Source organism: Lontra canadensis, unplaced genomic scaffold (genome assembly GCF_010015895.1).
Source record: "Lontra canadensis isolate GAN:19392208 unplaced genomic scaffold, GSC_riverotter_1.0 scaffold337, whole genome shotgun sequence".
Taxonomy (NCBI): Eukaryota; Metazoa; Chordata; class Mammalia; order Carnivora; family Mustelidae; genus Lontra; species Lontra canadensis.
In genome coordinates, this window is record NW_022631331.1 from 40,340 (window position 1) to 63,465 (window position 23,126).

At 42.1% G+C, this 23,126-nt stretch overlaps 1 long non-coding RNA gene across 1 annotated transcript in view; it reads left to right on the forward strand.

The window, feature by feature from the left end:
- Nucleotides 1-6,215: 6,215 nt before the first annotated feature.
- The window catches only part of LOC116862807, a 76,509-nt gene continuing 59,598 nt past the window's right edge, over nucleotides 6,216-23,126 (forward strand). The window contains exon 1 of the long non-coding RNA XR_004381712.1: nucleotides 6,216-6,319. This is a non-coding gene — a long non-coding RNA (uncharacterized LOC116862807). The remainder of the gene's footprint in view (nucleotides 6,320-23,126) is intronic.

Genomic DNA, 23,126 nt, shown 5'->3' on the forward strand with positions numbered 1-23,126 from the left:
AGCACTGAAGTAGCATAGAGATCCAAGGGGCTTCTGTTGGGGGTGTCAGAAGATAAATAGTGGGACATGGAAATTGGAGAGAGAATGAACATTTGATACCATTCATGTGGGGCTGATGGAGAAAGAAATTCTCCCTGACCAAATGATCAAATCATAGAGTTTGAGGGTAGGTGGAACTTAAGCACACGAGCCCCTCATTGTACAGAGAAACTGAGGCCCCAAGAGATTTTCCAGGGCCATACATCTGGAATGGTTAGAATGGGATTTCAATCCATGTCTTCAGACTCTACTTCACACTATGTGGAGCTGAGTTTGTTTTTTTTTACGGTTTCTAATTTAGTCCTGTGTCTGGTATGGCCAAATCAGTCTCTTGTTCCTTTTATGAAGACACAGGCTATAGATATGCTATTATTTCCTTATTAGTAATGGTGCCTGAAGCTCATAAGTTTACACACCAGGTAATAAACTCCCACTCATGGTCTGAGAGAAAGGTTGAAAAACATTTACATAAAAAATACCCAAATCCCCAACTCGTTAATGGATCCAATTCTTACTAACATTACTTTTTCCTCCTACTTGTCTTTATTTTTGTGATGGTTTTGGGCTTCCTGAAGTGAATGATGATTTATCTTGAACAAAATAGGATTTGTTCTTGAATCCTGCTGGTGTAAACACTATGTTAAATTAAAAAAAGTAGATACAAGTCCCAGGAATAAATCAGACTTCCTGCTTAAAAAGCAAGCACATAGTTCAGTTATTTCTTTCTGGAAGATAAAAAAAATCCACAAGGCTAAGAGTCCATCTCCTTGCCCATGTGTAAAACCTCATTCAAGTTATTTGTTGCTTTATTTATTTGTTGTAAGATAGTGTTTTGTTTTTGTTTTTCCTTCCTTGCTTCCTTCTCTTTCATTATCACTTCTTCTTGGAGGGGTTTCTGGTAAGTCAGGAAAAAAGGTAGATTTTGTCAGCACAAAAGTATATTAAAGTCAGGCTATGAAAGGTGGTGAATATTAGCAAGGAAGGGTACATTCGAAGTGGTGTTCCTCTGAGACTCTGAAGATATTAATCAGGACTCACAGGACACAGAGAAGCTGATTCAACAACACCCCCATCCCCCTGCCCCCGGGGGTTGAGACAGGACTTGAGGGAAACAGAGGGATGAAGACATAATGGAGACATAGGCAGAGAGAAAAAAGGGAGACTAGAGAGAAAAGGACCTCACAAAGTCCCCCAAAGACAGGGTCTGCACGGACTGAGGAGTTACTTGATGGAAAAAGTGAAGGACTCTTTGTGTGTTTGTGATCATTTTATCCGTGGAAAACATTCATTGCGGTGATAGACTGTATACCTAAGGTAAAATATACTTTGCTGTCCAAACTGATACTTTTTGCACGTGAAAGGGGGCATTACGGATTATGCTGATCCAAGTGTAGACTGGGACTATCCGGCAATTCTGGACATATGGTCACCAAATACACCTATAACCCCTCCAGACCTCATGGACGTAACTAAGAGGTCAAACTCAACCAAGGCACGGTTATTAAGCACTGGTTTGTTCAGCACTGTTACTTGGCATGGAGGACACAAAACAGAGCTCTTCTGTTTCTATCCCAGATGAGTTGTTGTTTCTGTGGCCAAGACCTTCATGACATTAAAGAACAAGGCAAAACCTTCACAGTCCAGTTCGCCAATTATGATGCTTCTTAGCAGGGATTGTGTCCATGGCATCCTCCTGGTCTTGCCTGCATGGTGGTGGCTGCAGGCCCTGAAGCAGAATGAGTCAGAGCCGTGTCACTTTGTTCTGCTTCTGCCACACATATGTCGGTTTTAATCAAATGAACACCTAATCCTGTAGTGCATTTTATTAAGCCCTTTGCCCTTCCCATTCCATCTGTTACAGGTCTCATTCTCTATCCTCCAAATGGAATAAGCTGTGTTTTTTTTTCTCAGACTTTTTTTCCCCTCCATGTTTGAGGTCTTTCAGAACTAGGTCCAGAGTCCAGAATAACAATGAAGCTGAAGTGGGTCCGACTGCGGGTTTGCAGTCTCCTGAGTTACTTTGTCTAATGCAACACTTCTCTTATCAGCAAAGCCTCCAGTTTTGATGATGTTTGATGCCCTGTTTTGGGGAGCTCTTCAGTTGGTTTCACAGACCCTCCTGGTAGGCCTGCAGTTACTGTCTCCCCAGGCCATAAAGGACCCTAGGGGCACATGGTTCTAGGGCATCCACTTGGATCAGAGGTCTGTACTGTGGGTGGATGCATCATAACCTTGCCTCAGTGGACCTTCCTAATTTTTTTGGTTTATTTGGCTATTTTATTATCTTATGGGCCATATCTTCACACACATCAAAAAAAAAAAAAAAAAAAAAAGAGCTCAACTTGAAAATAGGCTTCAGGGCCTGTGTTTTGGGAATAGTGAAAGAATATAAACAAATCTTCCCCAAGAAGCATGTGTCTGTTTATTGTAGTTTCTCTCCTTGGCAGGTGTGATAAGATTTTCATCTAGAGGAATGAAAAACATTTAAGAGGTGTTGAATGGTATGGCCAGTTACACGTTTCATTCTCTTTGAGCAAGCATAACCCTAGACACCTGGCTTCTATCCCTGTTTTGTATTATTTATTTCATGTCTGTGTCCGTCTCCCCAATTTTGTGTTCCTGTGAGGGGAAGTTTCTTGTGCCTCTTCTCTTTCAAGCCCTTCTTCAGCCTGTCCTACTATACCCTCATGCTAAACCCATTTTTTCCACAGAGAAGGTAATTGATAAATGTTTCCAAACTCAGTAAATATCTTTGGCCTGTAAACCTGTAATTCCCTTATTTGATGCTGTCTGAAAGACTCTGACAGGTTCTTAGAGGAAATGCAGGGGTCAGTGTCCTTTGAGTAAAGGCCATGCTAAAGGTGCGGAAAATATGAAAGTCATTCCATGTACAGTCCTGTGGGGAGGTTTTGGTACCACAGTGGCTAAATCGTCAGGCCCCTAGGGATGCTGGAGGAACATAGGATTGATACCATGTCCAGTCTTTTAATTCTCTTGCTTACTGCTGTTGCTGTTTGACATACACTCACAAACCTCCTTTGTGATAGATGGGAGAAAAGATGTCGTAAACCCAGGGACACTCAGCTCAACTAAAGCCCAGGGCATGCCTTAAAAGAAGTACCCAGAATCCTCAATTGTTTCCCAAACCAGATTCAAGGAGGATGTGCTTTACCTTGAAATAGACAAGAATCAAACCAGCCTAAAAAAACAGAGAGAGGAATGCATAGGAGAAATGGCCACTTGATTCTTTACATCCTATTCCTTATTTTTTATTTCAACCCAGCTGTAGCATGCTCTCTACCCTATTTGACACTTCTGTGTTTCTTCTGTTGATAGTCAGTGGGCTTCTCGTCAGCCAGTGATGATAGTGCTTTATTACTACCTCTGGGTAAAACGCTGATCGCCAGGAATTCTATTTGTGATATATTTGAGAACAATCCAAATTTCTGCCTCACTGAAGATTGGGTAGGGGGGTGAGGATTGGCTATTAGGAACAGGTGAGGAAAGTTCAAGGCATTAGGAAACTTCACCTGAGTTTCCAATAGAAAGGAAGTATGCAAAGTGTATTATGATAACTTTCTCTGTTTGGAAAGTAGATGCCCTCTAGTTCAGGGCTAGGTGATGAGAAACATGAAAAGTGTCTTCCATTTATGTTGTAATAGTTATGACTTTAGAAGGCACAGAGGTGTCCACAAGGCCAAGTCTATGGGGACATGCAGCACATGCTCTGTACAAAGTCTGCCTCCAGTCAGGAGGAAGGGGTGATGTTTGGTCATTTGCCCAGAGGGGAGGGATACCTTTCTGCAATTCTAGTAGTATGAAGCCTTATAGCCATCTGCCTACCAAGAAGAGGGAACACTATCACCAAGATCATCTCTCCATCTCCATTCCTAACTCAGCAAAGATAGAATATAGTCTATTGATTCTAGATAGGTGTTCTTTGCCTAGCTCCATCGTGTTGCTTTTGTGTGTGACCAGGGGCAATCAGAAATGCTGGGTATTAAATTTCTTCAGGATGGCTCTTCCCCCACCCTCTTCCAAGCCCTAGTCTTTTAAACTTAACAATCTAACCCCCCACATAGCTACTAAACACAGGGTTTCTGGCTCCTGGGAATACTGGGTGATCCATACTAGTTGTAGTGACTTAAGCAACAGATGAGAAAGCTAACAGAAAGTTAGAGTCTTGTAATCTAGGCACTAACAACCAGTTGGGGCTTCTTTGAAGTGCAGAGTAGAGAGAAGATACGTTGGCAAGCTGGCTTGGTAGAGAAGGGGGTGAAACATGAAAGTGAATCCAGGCACATGCCAAGTGTACTGGGGACAGATAGTTTCTTTGTATGGCTTGAACTTAAGTTTGAGGAAAGGAATTAAAGTTCAGAGACTTGACCTTTTAAACTCAGGTTTAAGAGAAGCAATGAAATTGCAAGTTCCATGGCTTGGAATATGTCTTACATAGTAAGGTCTATGCAGCTGGCAAGGGATTGTTTTTCCTTTGGTGTGCACTCAATAAATGTTCATTGAATTCGATTGAATTTCCTAAAGATAAGGATGAAGTTGGTGGAAAGCTCTGATTTGGGTATTTTTCATTTTGTTTTCTCTATGTAATTCTGTGATTCCAGGAAGGCTAGGAGGCAAGAGAGAAAAACATCAGGTTTGAAGATCAAAGAGATTAATTGTGGCTGGAACATGAAACATGAAGGAATTCTCGTGAAGGATGAGGCTGGAAAGGTATATGGAAACAAGTCATTTAGAATCTCCTTAGCTGGTTAAGACATTTAGACTTCATCCTAAAAGCAGAGTGGAGCCACAGAAGGATTTTTAGTGAGAGGTACGACATGCCTAGATATACATATTAGAAAGATCACTGGGTATAGCATAAAAAAATGAATTAGAAGCACTCAAGTAGGGACTGGAGTACCAGTTGGTAGACATCTCAAATTTGGGAAATGATGACTTTAACTTGTACACTAGGCTAATAGCAGTGAGAGTGGAGAAAAGTGGTTGGATTCAAGAGAGGGAACTGACAGTTCTTGAAATTGATTGGATGTGAGGGAACTTGGGTGAGGAGGAGCGAAGAGTGGGGGAGGATTCCAAAGTCTCTGATTTGGGCAATGATAGAAGGTGGTGCCATCAATGAGACAGAGAACAGAGCAAAAGAAAAGGGTATGGGGAGGTGATAGAGAAGATGATGAATTCAATTTTTTACATGTTGAGTCTCATGAGTCTGTGGGAAATCCTAGAGATGTGTAGTTGGCAGTTGGATGAATGAGTCTGAAGTTGTTTTTTGTTTTTTAAATTTTATTTATTTGAGAGAGAGTGAGCATGCATGAGTGGTAGGGCAGAGGGAGAGGGTGAAGCGATTGCCCACTGAGCAGGGAGCCTGATGCAGGACTCAATTCCAGGACCCTGAGATCACAACCTGAGCTGAAGATAGACACTTAACCCACTGAGCCACCCAGGTGCCTGGGTCTGAAGTTCTGAAGAGAGATATCAATTTTTTTTGTTTGTTTGTTTTTGTTTTTTTTTTTTTTAAGATTTTTTTATTTTATTTATTTGACAGACAGAGATCACAAGTAGGCAGAGAGGCAGGCAGAGAGAGGAGGAAGCAGGCTCCCCGCCGAGCAGAGAGCCCGATGTGGGGCTCGATCCCAGGACCCTGGGATCATGACCTGAGCTGAAGGCAGAGGCTTTAACCCACTGAGCCACTCAGGTGCCCCGAGATATCAGTTTTGATTTGAGAACAGATTTGATTTGAGTGCATATTTGATTTGATTGAGTACAGACTTTGATTTTCAGTACAGATTTGAGAATGATATAGACATGGGAGTAGATGAATTTGTTCAGGGAAATACCAACGTGTAAGGGCTTGATAGAATTGGAAGGGTGCATAAAGAAACCTAACCGTGAGTGGTTAGAGGGATAGGAGGCAAACATAGAGGTGTGTTTAGGGAAAGATAGAATTTAAAGAAAGAAGGAATGGTCCAACTTCTTCACCATTAAGTCATCCAATCTCTAGGTTCCTAATACTTCACCTTACTTTGGTCGCTAAATCCTGATTAGAAGAAAAAAAAAAAAAAAGCATATCCAACTACTATTGTGTGAATGATATAGCCCAAGGTCATTATTGGTCTGTTTTATCTAAACATACCTTGGCGCTGCTCCCTCTGAGGATTTTACCTATACCAGAGAGAATGAGAAGAAATCCTCTTCACACGCTGTGCAGCTGCACTAAAAGTAGCCAGCAGGGAAACTGACCTATAAATACTATGAGCACATTAAGGTAAGTACATTTTTAAAAAGTTGTGTCTTTTGGCTATAGTCTAATGTGATGATTGGTGGAAGTGGAACTGAAGAGTGACAGGGAGATATTAATGGAAGGTAACACGCAGTCCTTTGGCTTTAGAAGGAGGAACGGACTATATCTGTTCCCAGAGGGAAAGTTTGATGAATAATGATCTTGATATACATTTTAAACCTTCTGACAGTGATGCAGTGGGTGCTGATTTTGCTCTTTGGATAGCAGATTCTCTTTTGCTCTGGTTGGGTCTACTCCTTCAAGGCTGGGTAGTCGGCCACCTAAGAGAAAAATGGCAGAAGCATCACGACTCCTCTGCTCCTATTAGAGGCTGCGGGTGCTATAAAAGGCATGCTGTAAGAAGCTGTAGGTGGGTGATGGAACATCAGGGCCTGCTTTTCCTGCGGAGGAAAGAGAGCAAACCCAGGGTCTCAAGAAGGCGTGCTTTCCCAAAACATTGCAGTCCCCAGCTTGCTGAGTAGGAGCTGATGATTCACATTTAGATGCCCCTCCACCCGTACCCTCATCCTGACAACACAAAATTTGAGTCAAGCTTGAACTTTGCTAAGAAAACAGTTTTGCTCTTTTTAGTCTTAGCAGCACCGGCATTTAAAGACCAACTCTGTAGGAAGGCAGAACCTTTGTTACCTTCTCTCCAAGCTGTTGCAGGAATTTCAGACCTCCACTTGCCAAAGCACTTTCATGGAGCTTAGGGTTTTGTTTTGTTTTGTTTTGTTTGTGGTGGGGTGAGAGAATGCCTTTAGCGACTCCCTCCCTTTCTCTCTCTGGGTCTCCATTTTTTCCTCCAAACTGAGGGGTCTGAGTTAGAGGATCCTTGAGGTTCCCTAGGCCTAGTTTGTGTCTCCACCAGTGGGTCTCAACAGCAGACAGCTTGTCCTCAGCCAGGCCCTCAGCTGGCTCTAGAGGCCTACTCTCTATGTGGACCAGGCAAGTCATATGTCAGTCTATAGAAAGGGAGCTTGTTTGGAGTGGGAATACAAAGGGAGAGGCTTTGACATTGAAAAAGCACATCCCCCCTGGGGTCTGGGCCGAAGATAAAGAGCTCTAGTTGCCTTAAGGGATCTAGAAATCAGAATGGTTAGATGCTGCCTGGCTTTGCTGGTGCTTTGCCTGACTCCTTGGCCTTATAAGTTTGTGTTCACCTATGCGAAAGAGGCTCCCAGTTTAGAGGAGAAGTGTCAGAAGCAGACAAACCTGGCTCTGTTCCTTGGCTGATGTGTGACTGAGTTAGTTGTTGGACTTTCTACACCTCATTTTCTTTATCTGCTAAATGAAGATGTCTTAAGGGTCTGCCATGAAGATTAAATGAGATAATGAATACATAAAACAGCAATAGAGAATCTGGCTTTGTGTGTGTGTGTATAGGGGTCCTTCTCTTCTCCCCAGTCCTCCTTCTTATTTTTACCTTTGCTCATATTACCCACCCCCCAACCCCTTCCTGGATCATTCTCCCTACCTCTCCAAATTCAACTCACTCGCAGTGCTCAGTGAGGTCCCCCGGCGTGTTATAGTGCTCCTGGCTGCACATTCTGTTAATGTCCTTCTTTCTTAACATAGTTTTGCTGATCCTGCCCACCTAGACTGCTGTACTCTGAGGGAAGGTGTCAAATACTAGTTCTCTTTCTGTGATACCTGGCAAGATGTCAGGTGCACAGAAGAGGGCTACACAACATTTGAATGAATGAATGCAGAAAGTTACAGGGAAAATGAGGGGGCAGTGTTTGCTGTGCTTATGGCCTGAATACTTAACAGCCTGCTTAAATCCTGGTGCTACCAGTTAGGGATTTGGAAACTTTAGGAATTGTTGAATCTCACTCTTCCTCAGTTTTCTCATCTGCATAATAACGGCAGTGGTAAAAATAGTACCTCTCTTCTAGATTTGTTGTGAAGATTAAACAAGTTAGATTTGAAGAGTGTTTAGACCAGTGCCTGGCCCCGATTATTATTTTAATGAACATGAGTTTAGGATTAGACAAACCTGAGTTCAGAGCCTGCTGTATTGCTTACTAATTGTGTGACCTTGGACAGAGGTTATTCAGTTTCTTTGTGCTCTCATTGCCTTATCTATAAAACAGGGATAATACATCTGTCTTATAAATTGTTGTGAAGACGAAGTTGAGATAAGAGCCTAGAACACAGTATGTGCTGGATAACAGGTTGGCTATTAGAAGTCTCCTTCAGTCTTCCAGAAGCGAGAATTTGAGATGACTGTGTGAAAAATCATTGTGGCGGCCCAGGCCCCATTTAGGAAACTGAAAACTGGGTTTTGCCCTGACTGAGAAGGGTTGAGAAAAGAGTGGAAACAAGGGTTGTGGTTATATTGCAGGAAGGGGCAGGGAAGTTACTTTATGCCAGTTGCTAAGCTGTATCACCAAAATCCTGACCAAATTAGGTCATTAAAAATACATTTGGAAGGAGTGAGAGACTTTTGCCTGTGTGAAATTCCAGCACAGGTCCATGCAAGTCACCTGTGTATCTTTGATTATGCAAGGTGTTTCTTATGTTTTGTCCTTCCGTAGCCAGCTTGTTGCTGTCATGGTGACGCTGTAGGTGGGAGTGAGCGGAGATGTGCCATCCTCTGCCAGCCAAGCGGGTCTGTGATTCTGTTTCTGAGAAAGTGAAGTTTGCCAGCTCAGAACTTGTGTAGCTGAAGGGGACCACTTGGCCTCTTCTTCTGAGAGTCCTAATTTCTAGGGTTCAGTGTATTGATTCTCTACCAGGATCGTGTTTGGTGCTGAGTCATGTTTTAGGCCCCAACAGGATCTGCATCTGCTTAACCTCTGCCAGCACGGAGGGGCTGACTGCTCTCTACCATTCAGGACAGAGGGGATCTGCGTGGTTTCAGTCAGGAGCCTCACTAGGTCCATTGGCCTTTCCAGGAGGTGGGGTGGTAGCGGTGGGCAAGCAAAGGAGAGGCAGGCAGGGTGGCCTTGACACCAATTACTTCTTTCCCAGGTGTGTTTGCTGTGTTTGAACCACAGGACTGGGGATTTAAGCCTCTCCTCCACCATCTGGACCTGCATTTAGATTTCATGGTGCAGCCTTCTCACATCCCTTCTGTCTGTCTCTCTGCTGCTGCTTCGTTTGAATTTAATGCTAATAAGTTCTGCAATGCAATAAATTATTTGGGAAAGAGATGTAATATATTTCTACCTCAAATTACAAATTTCTTGTGGCTTCTTTAGCAGTGCCAACAATTGGTTTCAAACAGCAAGATGAAATTACCTACTTTCTTTTTTCATTACCACAAAGTTCTTTATGATTATAGCTTTATTTTCACCATATTCAGATGAGAGAGCTCTTGATTAACTTCATTTTGCAGAATAAAATTCAGATATGGGGAAGTTCAAAGAAGACAGTTAATTACATTAAGATGGTGGACCTGGCTTCATCAGTTCAGTGATTATCAACTTGGCTCTACACCTGAGAACTTTAAAGAAATATGATGCCCAGGTTTCACCTGAGCCAGTGAAAAAACGGCAAACCCATTAAAGAGGTGTGAAGGCAAGGACATCTCAGTCTTTTCAGGTGAATCTAATGGGCAAACATCGTTGAGATTCCTGCTGAATTTACTAAGAAGGCAAGATGCCATTTTCATTGTTGGAATTAGGAAATCATGGGAATGATTGTAAAACACATGTCAAAAAATGTAACTGATAATGTTAAATTAAAACTTGCTTTGTGCTTTTACTTTTCAAGCCAATTAGCATTTTGTTTATGAAGGTTTGTGGATAGCAACAGGGACAAGGGTTTGTCTTTGTATTTTTCATTTTAAAGAGTAAAACTTCAGGGGTTTAGGACCAGAAATGCTCATCCATTGTTTATCAGGACCTTACTGAATGTATTGGTGTGTCTTGTGCTAACCCCCCTAGGGGACCATTCAGAGTGGCTTTCTCAGAGTAAGCCTTTTTCAAATTTTACCCCATATCACATCCCCCAACCTACCCATTCTGATCTGTTCCCTTAGGGTCCTAGTTAAGTAATACTGCATTAGTCAGCCTTGGTAATTGATGGGAGGGAGTGTGTCTTTTGGCTATGTGAGAGCAGAAATTAGGTTGAGAGTCACTTTTCTTAGAAGTTTCCTTGAAATGTCTGGCTAGTTGTTGCAACAAAAGCTGGGATTTGAAATTTTTTTGCATTTTGTCTAAAAGTTTGATGCATCCATAGAATGGAATCTATCCCTTTTAGAAATAGAGTTCAGAGCAAAAAGGAAACCAGTCTGTTTGCCCTAAAATGGTACCTCAGACTGGCTGATTTCCCTCTTGAACCACTTTGGGATTCTTCAAGTTTCTAGCTTGGCTGGGTTGTTTTTGGAGCCAAAGAGAGTTCTAGTCATTAGCATTGGTGAGTTGTTGCTCATTAGCATTTGTGTGAACCAACAAAGGGTGTGAAACCCTAGCTTGGGGTGGGGGGAGGGTGAGAGGGATTGTTTCTCCTTGGATTAATACCAGAGTTATTTCCCTTGGTGCAGATCCATTCTTCTCTGTGTGGGAATGTTTAATGTTCATACTGTTAGGTGTGAGTCTCATTCAGAGAACTTCGTTCAAATACACATTTTTTCTCAATTTATATTAAAAAACCCACAAACCCCACAAAATACTCTTTGTCATGATGGTTTTGTTCAGAAGTTTGAAAAGGCATTCTGCAGTCCGAGAGAGCTTTTCCTGCAGTGCAGTTTCGCTGTCATTCAAGCAAAGAGTTAACTGAGGCCGGAGAAGCTTCTCTGGCAGCCTGCAAGCTTTGTGCAAGAGCCAAGCTGGGGGCTGGGAGAAGCTGATATTCATTTGTTTGTGTATGAAGCTTTCATTCCCAAAGTCTTAGACATCACATACCAGGAAAGATGATTGTGAAAAGCAAGGACAAACTCAAGTGTTTCCCGGCTGTTCTGGTTGCCTCCCATACATTTAATTCTGCCTGACAATGTTTGCCCCTTGGTTGTCTGAACAGAATTTTCCTCTCCAGTGGTGAGTGAGGGTTAATTATTAATATCCAGCCGTTGTCATGAATACTGTTATGTGAGCCTGTGTATTAAATGAGTCGTAGAGTACAGCCTTTAGTTTGGACATCTTCAGCCCTCCCTTTCCATCACATCGTGTGTAGGCTTTACCCTGGAATTATGTAGCTCAGGGGGGTGTAATGGCCTTTGATTCTGAGAAACTTTGCAGAAGCGTTGTGCAAGAGGCCCAACTAGAAATGTCTCCCAGGACCCTGAAAGCTCTGTCACGCACGTCCTTCATCTTGTTTCAAGCTCCTGTGATCTGTACATAGCAACAGCACCCCCTAGTGTGTGACAGGGTGAGGATAGGCTCCTGGTTAATGCAATGAAGTGTTTGGTCTTTACAAGGTGAGCTGGGGAAGCAGGCAGCTTGCATTTATGTAACAGTACGGCTGAGCTAAATATGCAACAGCAGCATCTCCTCTAGATTTTGATAGGTGAGAAAGCAAGATAGAGCAGGAAGATAGGGGTTTAGATTATTTTACAAAGATGTGAAAGCTAAGCGGAGCCGCAGGAGTGTATCAGGGGGTCACTAGGGAAGGGAGTTCTTCCTGTGAACAATTTGCCATTCTTGGAAAGAATTTAAAATTTGGCCTCCAGCATGGAGAGGAGGATGGATGGGGTCTGGCCACAAAGGCTTTCCATTGCTGACTGAGTCTGGGCATGCAGAGGGGCCAAAGCCTTTTTGTAAAACTGAAATTCCAAACACTCCAAGCGGCTTAAAGGCTACTAGCATAGAAATGATTGATAAGTCTTACCTAACAACAGAATTTTGATCAAAGGAACTAGACTTAAGTACAACAGGGAGCAAAAGGAAGGTGGAGATGGACTACAGAGAGCAAGGAAGGATGCTTCCTTCCTTTATTTTGTTCATCTAACAAATACTTATTGTTGAGTTCCTATTTAGCGCCAGTGTCTGTTTCAGGTTTTAGGGATACGGATATGAGTAAAACAGAGTCCTTGCCCTCTTGAAGCTTTCATTCTTTACATTTGCCAAGGGACAGGTCACCACAGCTCAGTCCTCTCAGGAGGACTTGTTTCTGGGCAGAATGTGACTTGAGGACATGGAAAGTACTTACTGCTCAAAATTGTGTCTGTTCCAACCAATCTTTTCTGAAATTTCTAAACTCGAACCCCACGTTCATTAAAGATGTGCTTTCTGAGAGAACTAATCATGAAGCCAGCTGCTTTGGTCCGATGTTTCTTTTCTGGTGAAAATGAAGTCTAACAAGACTTCAAGGGATGAGGCTGCTGAGGGGTGGATTTGTAAATCTGGCACTGGCAAGGGAGTTAATTTTTCAGGGCTGAGGTTTCCTCAGCAGATGCTGTAGAAGCAGATGCTTTCCAGCTCTAACATTCTATTTTGCATGGCAGATAGCATCCAGGAGAGCACAGGGCATGGAGCACCCCTGAGAACACTGGGTAATCGGGGGTGGGAGCAGGACCGATTAGACACTAAAAAAAAAAAAAAAAAAAGAGAGAGGGAACGTGGAGAAGGAGTGCGGTTTGACAACTTTAGGCTATTTAAAGAATGTTTCTGGGGCATTTATTCCTGGGTTCAGTTTCTGACTAGAAATGCCGAAAAGGGAGGCTGGTGGTGTGGATGTGGTTGTTGCAGATTTTGGAGGAAGCACAATTCCTTATACTTTTATAATCAATTAAGTTTTGAAAATTATCTACAGAACTCCTGGTTGTAGATCATACACCTGACCCTCAGTTCCTGCTGTAAAGAACTTTGTGGGGGCGGATTTTCTTGTTTTATAGTGTTTTCCCTTTAACTTTCCTGTTCAGGATAGAAATGGAGTTCCACAGGCTGATATTCTTTGAATCCTAGAGAACAAGTGACCTACTTACTACTGTGCCTGAAATATTCAATTAGAGTGCATTTTAGGAAATATTTTTTCACCTTGAAATGGATTTTGTCTTTGTGAAAACACACTGTAGGAGAGAGATACCCTTTTGATTTTCTTGGCTGTTCTTTTATGTTTTTATTTTTTATAAACATATACTTTTATCCTCAGGGGTACAGGTCTGTGAATCGCCAGGTTTACACACTTCACAGCACTCACCATAGCGCATACTCTCCCCAATGTCCATAACTCTTGGCTGTTCTTTTGACCTACTGTGTAAATACCTTTGAATACTTATGTGACTTCTCTCCTTGGAACAAGGCAATGTAAAAGCCACTGGCTTCTTTAGAAAAGATAATTCATTACTACTGTCTTCCTGTATAAACACATGTGATGAGGGTTAATGAAAACTTGGATTGGGTTTAGAAATTAAAAAAAAATGCACAAGATATATGCTGGGCTCTCTAACAGCGAGAACATGTTGATCCTAGTATTTATAGTTTATTGGTCGGGCTTTCTTGACTTTGTGGCCCTTGTATTTGCAAAGAGTTCCAGCCTGTCTGTGAAGAGCAAAGCACTGTGTAAACAGGATTTAGGGATGGAATGTGGGTGGGGCTTTTTATCTGCAAAGTTTCTTCTTCCTCTTGCCCAGCTTTTAAAGAAATAAGACCAGTGACCAAATGCGAGACAGAAACCTTGGATGGCTTTGGAGTTTTCTATGTGTGTGTTCTGCCATCTGCTGGAAGAGGATCACCAAGCTTGGAAAGCTGACTGGCAAAGCTGAGGCATGTGTGTATTTTTGGCCCCTCCGTCTCTCTCCCAGAGCTGGGCAGAGAATAGCAAAGCTCATGAATTGCCACGGTACACTTGGATTTCTGTTGGATAACCTTAATTCACAACTGGAGTTGTCCCATGGGGATTTCCCCACCAGTTGCTGAGCTTAGGGCCAGTGGCCTCAGACCCAGGCTGCTTTGGGAGCCCATATCCCAGCATCCTCTGGCCTCATTGCTCTGGATGCCCAGTGTGTTGACTAGGATTGCCTTGAAGTACTTTTCCCTGGTTAAATGGAAACAAAACAAAATTTTAACTTCAAGATAGGGACTAGGGTGGCTTGTTTCATTGTGAAGTCAGTACAAGAGGGCCAACTGACCTATTGAGGAAAGGAATGCCCTTTATTTCTGAGATTATAATCTCTTTATTTTCTGGTGTTAAAAGCCGTTTTATAGAATGATGGTAATAGTTCAGAGTTATCACTTTAAGCATATAGTTGCTTGGCAAAAGTAAAAGCAACTGTAGGTTAGTTCCCTAATTCTTTAAAAACATTTTCTTGTCTATGAAATCCTATTGTCTGGGCAAATGTGGATTTGCTACTCCCTGTGGTCTCACTTTTCCCTTCATGTGACAGTTTGAGTGGAAAAGTGGGGTCAACAATCCTCAATTATAACTTCCATATATTCCCTGGCAAATTCTCTGTGGATTTTTCGGTGCTATGACCCACATAGAAACACAAAAATAATAGCGTGGTAGAATGAGGATAATGTCTCTTCATTAACTGGGTCGCTACTTTATAGATGAATTTTCATCTGTAGTGAATGTTTGGCCTGGTTTCTCACCCCTTTGGATCATTTTCTTCCTCTGGAGTTCTGGATGGAATGTGACCTTCCTGGCTGGATATGTATGTGGAACTCCCGTGGGGAAGACTTAGATTTTTGGCAGTAGAACCCTCCAGGCAACCGGGACAAGATGTGGAGGTCTAGCTTCCCTGTTTGTTAAAAATTTTCAGAGGCATACAATGCTTTCGAAAGATTTTTAAATGGGAATATGACATTTTAAATCTGTGATTACTTAAAAGATTCTAGTAACCGAAGTAATAGAACTCTCTTTTTTCATTAAAGGTTATAATTATAGAAAGGTAAATTTTTTGCCCAAATGTTTTAAAGTTTTAATTCAAATAAAATGATTAAGCTTAAAGAAAACAATAAAAGTAGAGCTACTCTGATTGAGGCAGGCTTGGTGCTTGACTCCGTGGCACCTGAACTGAAAATTGCTACTGTAGAAAACGGAATTGAAATTCATTTCTGAGAAGTTGTTTTGTTAAGAGGACAGATAGTTGAGATCTGAGTAAGTGGAAGCCGAGAAAATAAGTTTGTACTGAAGCCAGAACATGTGGTGTCTTCATTGGAAATAGATGTTCCCAGAGAATACACTTCTCTATATTTATCTATTGACAACAACTGCTTCTGAATGAGCAAGGATGTTCAGGATTGCAGGGTGTGAGTTTCATCTGGACACACACAGAGGCTTATGAACTAAAGGTCATGTGAAGAAGGTGGAAAAATCCTCCCCAGTTAAATTATCATGGGCCAGATTGTTAGAAATATGTCCAAGAAGTGATTTCATAAAACTTTGGAAACTTGGCTGAAAACACTGGCAGATCTGTATCATCTGGTAAATATTTAGGACTTTGTGTATATTATCTTCAAGGAAAGAAACTATTTTTTTCAACAAAAACAGAAAACACTGCAAGATTGTTAGCTTTTTAATGAGAATTTTGGTAAAAAAAGTAAGTCCCCCCCTGCCAGGAGGATGGGATTGAGGTCTTACTTCTGATAAAATTAGATCAATTAAAATTCTCTTTCACTGAAGGTGACTAGATTGAAGTTTGCTGTGATTTTGCTTGTTAACTCAGCAAAGTCTGGACATCTGGTAGCTTCATTTCTCATCACCTGGTAGTATTGTTTTGTTTTGTTTTGTTTTTAAATTTTCTTGACTGAAAGAGCTTATGAGATTTCATCATTACTTGTATCTTAAAATCTCAGCATATAACTGAATGGCAGTTGAAAATGTGAATTCTCCGATGTCTTAGGAGACTTGGAAAGCAAAAAGATGGAGTTTAGAAGTAACACTCCCAAAAGGGGTTTCCTCAAGTCCTAGCCTTCTCTTACTGATACTATCTTGGCGTGACTGAGTGGCTCAGTAGTTTAAGCATCTGACTTTTGATTTCAGATAAGGTCATGATCTTAGAGTCATGAGTTTGAGCCCTGCATTGGGCTGAGTATGGAGCCTGGTTAAGATTCTCTCTCTTGCTCTAGATTCTCTCTCTTGCGCTCCCTCTGCCCTTCCCTGCCCCACCCACCTCTCCTTATTTCTCCCTTCTCTTTAAAAAAAACCCAAAAGGTCTTGTATTTTGTTCCCAGTGGGGTTCACACCTGTCATCTCATTTGTCTTTCAAATATGCATTAAGGTAAATGGATATAGTAATTGTGCACCTGTGATACAACTTGGGAAACAGAGCCACAGACAAGGAGTTACCTTCCCGTCTCCCTTTTCCTCAATTCATTGTTCTGTTGGTAATAAGGAAAATACAGATGTCAACCACTAACTATATGCTGAGCACTTTACATGTATTATCTCATTATTTCTTGTGAGGTACATTCTCACCTTTTTTTTTTTTTTTTCAGATGAGGAAATGGTGGCTTATAGAGATTAAAAAGTTGCTGGAATTTATATAGCTAGTAAGTGGCAGAACTGGAATTGATGCAGCTCTGACTTCATGACCCATGTCTGAAACCATCACACAATACTACCTCTCCAGTAATATGCTACTGAGAAAGCAGCTTCCACAGGCCATTTGAACCCAGCTGTCTATGTCTGGGCTCCCAGCCCAGTTACTCCCCTAATGTCCAGCATACAGAGAAGGCAAGGTGTTGATTTAGACCTCCCAGGAAAGGGTTCTGGAGAGGTAACAGGGTCCTGCTCCCTAGCTAGGGTCACTGTCACTAGTAAGACCCTGTCTAAGAGATTTGAAAACCATTATTACAGAGACACTATACGTGAATATATGGTCGTGTCAAGCCCAGTAAACAGTAATTCAGCAATGGCTCAAGGACTAAGCAGAAAAGCAGGAGGCTTCAAACTGAACATGCCTACACAGTGTGTAGGCAAGCGTCATCTCACTATTTATTCCCATCCCAGCCTCTTCCCCTTTCTGTTGACTTGGGCAGAGTCCCAACTTTTCCTTACAAAAGATCAAACCAAGACTTCTTGGCTGCCCAAATCAGATTGTCACTAAGGTTTGGCTGTCTCTCAGAAAAGAGAGGCTGGGTTGGCCTGAACTTTCCTCCTTTGCATTCCAGGAAATTAAAACTCCATGGAAGCGCCTTAAAATCAACAACTCTCTCCTTCATACCATAGTATGGCTTTGACTTAAAAACTGAATGTACCTGATTGCCAAGTAAATGGCAACTTTGAGGATACTGTCCAGACTCCCCAGCTTTTAAGGCATTTATCTTTAGAAACCTAACCCTTCTCTTTCCAACCCTAGGCCTATATAAATGAAATTGTTTGGGGGTACAGTTTATTCTAAAATAAATTTTGGATTGCTATTGTTTGTTTTTTTTCCCCAAATTTTTATTTAAATTCTAGCTAGTTAACATGTAGTATTATAGCCACTGCATATTGAGAATATAATTTCTGACATTCCATTCATTACAGGAGGCCCTCATTATTTTAAAAGTCTGGTCTCCAAATTTCATTATAGTGCTGTGTTTCCTCTTTTGCTTGCCAGGCGGGAAGTAGGTCGCTCATATCTGGCAAATGCAGAAGAGTTAAATAGATCAACTGTGACTCACCAACCAACTCAGCCCTAGCCCCAGGCAGCAGGTGGTTCTTTTGATCTCTTGGTGACCTGGGAGTTTTACAGGATACAGCCCTTGCGGAAGGCAGTTTAAATGATCTGGTTATTTTGTAAGCAACCTGCGGGTAAGTCAGATGATCATCCTTTCATACCCCAAGACCTTATAAAGTAGTGTTGGAACCAGATGTACAGGGGACCCCAAGCATGTAGTATCTGTAATACGCATTGTCTAATCATGAGTCATAGAAGTGTAGTTGGTGATGTCTTGCCTGTGTCTTAAATCCCAAAGTAAAAGTGAATGAAGGACTCTGAACTTTGCAGGTTTTGATACAATATCAAAGAAAGCTGTGTTCCTTGGCAGAATGCATTTCCTTTTGCAATGGGACCTCTAACCTTGCAGAGCCTAGAGTAATGAGGGTAGGAAATACAAAGATCCCCCTGGGATCATTGGGAATGATAGGAAGTGGGGCCACTCCTGCTTCTGCTTCTTGGTTCCCAGACCCTGAATTCTTCCTATTGAAATACAGTGCCATATAGATTTATTACCTATACTGCATCTTGGACAGTGGTGCCCCATCCTTGCAGAGAATTGCTTCCAAGCTGGTATTTCAGTATTCCAGTGCTCTATTAGGCCAGTGGCTTCTGGCTGGTTCAGTAAGTGATACAACCAACGTATTCCGTGGTCATGGATCCACTCTGCATGTGAAATTGTGAAATGCATTGTGAAATGCATTCCTTGGTTGCATGCTATGTTTTGTGGGATTCCATGTCTTTGAAATAGGCACACTGTGATCCCCTGGATATTGGTGCTATTTGAGACTCTGCAGATAGTAAAGCAAACCCACACTCAGAATATGTGTCTACTCCTATGAGGATGAATCACTGATCCTTGAAGTTTAGTGTCCACTTACCAGCAAGTGACTAGTTGGTCTCCTTGGGAAATAGTGCCATATAGGATGCTGAACATTAATCTCTGAGGTTGGAAGTTCAGAGACAGAGGTAGCTAGATTGGCCCTGCTAAGTGGGGATCATGCTTTGGGCCCCAGTATAGCCTTTATCTCTGCCACTGTGGGCATGTATCCATCTTATATGTTCAGGTGGTCAATGACAAAGGCTGACTCATGTCAACTGCCAAGTCATTTTGCCTGTTTAGTCGTTTAATGCGTATTCCATGGTAGATGTTTTCTGATGGGCATTAACATGTGACACAAAAATCTTCATACTTCGTGCTCACAACTGTAAGTCCATTCCCACAGATCTTTTGGTCTCTGATTTTCTGGTTTCTTTTCCTTTTAGTCCCTGACCAGGCAACTGCCCCTTCCAGTCATTGTAGTAATTTTGTTCTTTCAGCTTCCTTGCTGCAGCCTGGTCTCTAGGTGGGCAACCATGAGCCCTATCACTATCAACAAGCCAAGTTTTATGATTGCCTCTGGTACCCTAGGCCCGGCGTCCAGAGGAGAGCCACCACTGAAGTTCTTAGTGGTGCTGGTTCCTTTCTCACTAGCAAATTCCTGACAGCCTTTGTAAATGAAGTGTCCACTTGGCTCTTACATGAAACAGAGTCCTCTGGTGGGCCATTTGGCAGTCTATGACGGCATCACAGAATGCCAGATGTGATGCTGACATGGCCTACCGCTCCTTGTTAGGAGCTGGCACATCTGCCATGCAGGAAGACCCTTCAGAGGGCCTCCGTGCTGTAGGTAGCAGTGACTGCCTTCAAGAGCCGTGCTGCTTCCTCCCAGTATGCCTGCTTCCCTGAGCCTCTTTATCCCATCTTCTATGGCCTGCTGTGCTAACTCAAGCATTTCGGCTTTCCTTGGCATAGGCTTTAGTTTTCTCCAGGCTTCTAGAGGCCACCATAAATAGCAAGAGTGCTCCTTCCCTGGGGTCCTTGCCAGACTGTTAATTCTTATGTCCCAAAAGAGTGCCCCCAAATCAATTTATTCTTGCTTCTACAGTCTCATATTCCTCCTCCCTTGATCAAGCACCTTCAAAATCCAGCCATAGAGGTCCTCTTTTGGGCTCTCAGGACTCATTCTTACAGCTCCTCTCTTATCCATCCTAGCTTGTCACCACCGATTATGTAGGAATCATCCCTAGTTATCAGGTTGGCAGCCAGGGGACAAGGTGAGGCCACTCAGGAAGGTGGCACAGAGGCCTCTGTGGAGTTTTTCTGCATGAGGCATGTGCTAACTCCTAATGAGGGTGGTGGGCTGTCTCTGCAGTGGAGTCTGTAGAGCCATAATCTTCAGGGGCTTTAACCCACAAGGGTCTTGGGTTTTTCCAGCTAGGACTTTTGCATACTAGACCTGTTTGACTAAGCATTTAATTATTTTTGAGGCTTTGCAACTGTTTAGTCCTGGGTTTGCTCCTCAGTTGTGTCTACTCTTCCAGGATGGGAGAAAAGGGCCTCTTTTTAAACCACTGAAAAGATTTTCTGATTTTTATATTTTATATTTATATTTATATTTTTATATTTAATATTTATTTTAATATTTAAATATTTATATTTTATATTTGATCTTTAACTATTATTAGTGAGGTTGTGCTTTATCCCCTTGCAGGGCAATACAACTTAATAACCAACCGCTCCACTGTCCTTATTATGCATTATTCCCTCCTTACCTTTCACATGTCTCAGTCTTACTGGCAAGGGCATTCCCCTTCTTTGGGATGTGTTTCCATATTACTACCAGTAAACTCTTTAGTAGTTTTCCTGCCACCTTGTGCCAGGGACTGTCCATGCCCCACAACCATGTGGGATGTGTTCTTCTTTGTCAGATGAGAAGTGGATGGTCCAGTTCAAAAATCCTATCTTACTGCCTGCTTTCTCAGCCCATTCTTGCTACGGATTATGTCAGTTCATGTTCTCTGGATGTAAGATACCAACATGGAATTTGGAGTGCAAGGGATTTAAAGGGAGAGATACTTGTGAAGGAGAAAGGGTAGTGAGAGCAGGAGTAGCAGGGAGGGCCTTTGGATGACACCATCAATCTCAAACCTATGAAAAGAGGGGGAAGAAAGGAGGGAAGGGTAGGAAAAGCCTGAGACTCAGCATAGCTCTGAGAAGAACTCAGCAGGCAGATAAAGAACCAGATTAAAGATTGCCCTCAGAGGCATCCTGCTCTAGCAGGAATGGCACTACTCTAGAACTCCTGCTATGTACAGTCACTGGCTGAGCATGGTGCTGGGAACTCATGGCCTTGGCCTGAATAATGCCTACAAGCCCGGAGGTGTGTCTGTTAGAGACTGGCAGCTAACTACATGCTGTGCAGCGGGGAGATCTGAAAGTCACCTCTCCATGGCTGCTACCCCCGCTTCTCTGTTTCTAGTCTTCCCTATCTTAATGGCAAAGCTCCTATTCTTAGGTCAAAATCATAGAGTCCTTGTTTATTCTTTTCTTTTTTACACTTCCTGTATTTAATCTGTCAACATAACCTGTGGCCAAACCTTCAAATCCTATCTAGAATCTAACTACCTCTCTTTACCTTCACCACTTTCCTTGATGTGAAAAGACACAGGGAGAAGATGGCCATCTCCAACGCATAGAACACCTGAAGCTACTAGAAGCAAAGAGAGAAGCGTAGAACAGACTCTTGCCTAGGGCCTTCAGAGGGAGCATGGCCCTGCTGACACCTTGATCCCAGATCTCTGGCCTCCAGAACTATGAGACAATCAGTTCCTTTTAGTGAAGCCATTCAGTTTGTGTTCTTTTTGTTAAGTTAGCCCCAGCAAATGAATACAGATATGATCTCTCAGTTGGATTATCTATCACAAGAGCCTCTCTGTTGATATGTTTGCTTCAGCCTCTTCCAGCAGAGCAGGAAGAAGGATCTTGTTTAATGTAAGTCAGATTATGTCATTCCTCAAATCAAAAATTATCCAGAGGATTTCTGTTTTAGAGAAAAGCTCGAGTGTTAACGCAGACCCAGATGACTTGTGTTCCACCCTCTAACTCTTTCTGTGACCTCCTTTCCTCTTGCCCATGCTTCTCTGGCTGCCTACCTTTAATTCTCAAGCAGCCAGGCTCCTGCCCCATAAGGGCCTTTGCATAAGCTGTTGCCTTTGACTACCCTTCCTTCAAATGCCCACCTAGCTCATTCTCTCACTTTTTCTAAGTCTTTATTCAGATGTCACCTTAAGGAAGCCTACTGTGACCACCCTGCTTAAAATCAGTCATTTCCCCTGTGTACCTGATCCCTTTTAACCTACTCTATTTTGTTCTTTTCCATAGTATTACTTATTACTTACTATAAAATATGGATTGTTATGATTATTTTTTATTATCTGTCTCCTTCCACTACAATGTTAGACTGTGAGGAAAGGAATTTTGTTTTATTCTCTGAGGTATGGCAAGAAATGTAACAGTCTTAGGTTCCTAGAAGATGCTTATTGTTTGTTGGGTGAAGGAATTGGCAGCTTTCCAGGGTAGGAAACAGAATAGAATATTAAACTCCATATCCTGGTAGCATAATAAATCCCTCCACAATTTAATATCTGGTTTGAGTCTTGTACCCAGAGCTACTAATCTTCATTCACTTAAGAAATATAAAAAATACGGGATGCCTGGGTGGTGCAGTTGGCTAAGTGCCTTTAGCTCAGGTTGTAATCTCAGGGTCCTGGGATCAAGTCCCACTTCGGGCTCCCTGCTCAGCAGGGAGCCTGCTTTTCTCTTTGCCTGCTGCTCCCCCTACTTGTGCTCTCTCTCTCTCTCTGACAAATAAATAAATATTTTTTATCAAAGAAATATAAAAAACATTCTGTATCAGGCACTAACAAAGAGGAATCATGTTTGGTCAAGGACTCTGAGTCTTGTGGCTAGATTCAGGCAAATGCATTTCATAGATTATCTTTTTTATATAAAAGTAAAGCAAGGGGTGCTTGGGGATGGTGATAGGACCAGGTACTATGCTTGGTCACATGTGCCTCATTTAATCCGAGCAGGCTTTTTTTAGGGGAGGTTGAACCCTATGTCAGGTGTCAAATGTTGATTTAAAATCTTATTTTCCCTGCCCTGTATCTAAACAAATGGTATAGATTTCTCATGAAAAAGATGTCATTATCTGGAATATAATGATTAACTTATTTTAAAATGCAGTGATGTTTCTATTAATGAAAAATTATGGTCATTTTGCATGTTTCTGACTAATCCTATCTCTAGGCCAATTTCACAAAAACTTGTAAATAAAAAATGCTGCTGGCAGATTTATGCAAAAAGAAGCCTTTAAATAGGATTCATCTAAGGCTGGTGAATGCAGTGGAAAAAAAAAGAAATTAGGTAGTAACCTA